Source organism: Centruroides sculpturatus, unplaced genomic scaffold (assembly GCF_000671375.1).
Source record: "Centruroides sculpturatus isolate CEXI.00-Female unplaced genomic scaffold, Cexi_2.0 scaffold274, whole genome shotgun sequence".
Taxonomy (NCBI): Eukaryota; Metazoa; Arthropoda; class Arachnida; order Scorpiones; family Buthidae; genus Centruroides; species Centruroides sculpturatus.
The window spans coordinates 144,910-146,700 of NW_019384458.1; positions in this window are offsets into that span (position 1 = coordinate 144,910).

Below are 1,791 nucleotides of genomic sequence, written 5' to 3' on the forward strand. Positions count from 1 at the left end.
TCAGGCATTATTGATAGTAGAACATAAATTCAGGTCATTCATTGATAGAAGAAATTGATTGAAATCTAAGTTTATTCTTTGAAGATGAAAAAAAACCTTACTTAAAGATTTTTTTTAAAAAATACCCATTTTCCGTGTCTGAGTCAAACACTACATTAGCCCGATTCGGCCCAAACAGAAAGCATCCTAAGAGAAAAATAATCAAAACTACCTTCTAAACAGAGATAATTGGTCATTTGTTTACATTGCTAGAAACCGTTCACCATTCCTATGAATCTTAATGCTAAAGTATAGAAATGCGAGTTATTAGTTTTGTACCTAGCCACCAAAGCGATGATTGTAGTCATAACAAATTTAATGGCCACTTATATTATTTCCTTTATTTTAGGCAAGTAAAAAATGTTATTCGATAATAATTTCTCCGTATTCCAAACGATTTAATAAAAAATAATCAATTTTGTAGTGTGAGGCCGGGACCTCACCCCCTCTCCAACTGGTTGTCGAGCTAAAGCTAATAAATCGATGATTTATTTCGTAAACAGGAACGAGTGTAAGACGATTTAATTGTCGCATTCCCAAACCAAATTCCCACATCCTCGATCTAGATCAGGGAAAGTGGGAGAGAGAGCAACCGGGGAGAGTTCGACTGTCATCTTACAGCGAGTTCAAAGCACAAAGCACATTAGACTAAAATTTATGGGACCGTCACTAAATATTCCTGAAAACGCATTTCAAAATTAAGCAGTATTTTAATACAGTTTAATCCAGTAACTACTCAACACAATATTATTTGAGAATTGCAACATTTTAAATCGTCATGGAATATTTTAAAGGAAAATGTCAATGAAACGAAAATGAACGAATGTCAATTAAACGAAAATGAACATTCTACTGATGATCAAGTAGAAACTAATAAAGATGCGATTTTATCCTCTTACTGCATTGCTTGCAAAAATTGCTCTATTTGTTGTTATAACATATTATTCAGATATAACATGTTAAGTGGCGATTATTCTATACTTGTCAAGCATACAAATATCTGCTATCTATGTCTGTAACACAAGTGTCCCGTGAACAAAGTTTTTCTATCTTAAAATTAATTAAAAGCGGGCTAAGATACTTATAAGTATCTCGCAAGAAAATCTAGAAGTCAGTTAATGTCAGTAAAGAAGGATTTTTTAAACGAAATACATTTTGATGATGTCATCAATATAATTGCTCAACAAAGCAAACTTCTGAATAAAAAATTAATATTGTAGAATATAAACTTCTGCTTATTGTAATTTTTGTCAATGTTGTATTTTGAATATATTTAAATATAAAATATAAAAAATACATTTTTTTTCACTTGTGGGCTGGGCTGGTAATAAATTTTCCACACAAAAATTTTAGGGCCAGTCCACCCCTGGTTGTTGTTCGGGATACAGTTACAATTTTAACAAAGTTCGAGCGAATACATAATTAGCAAAAAAAGTTGAAATAAAGTGATTAAACAAAAGTTATTACAAATATCGTAAATAACAGTTCACAAATGCATATATACAAGTAGAGGTATTTTTTGGAGGGGGAAATGGTATTCACGATTTCAAATCGATCGAACACACAGTAAAATGCTCCTATACACGCGCGCCATCTATCGTAGGATAAATGTACTATACCAGAAACCTTCGCGGGAGTATACTAAACAACTTCCTAAAGTTTCACGGCAATCGGATAAACGGTGTGGTAATGCATAAAGGACAGACAGACATTCATTTATATATATATATATATATATATATATATATATAG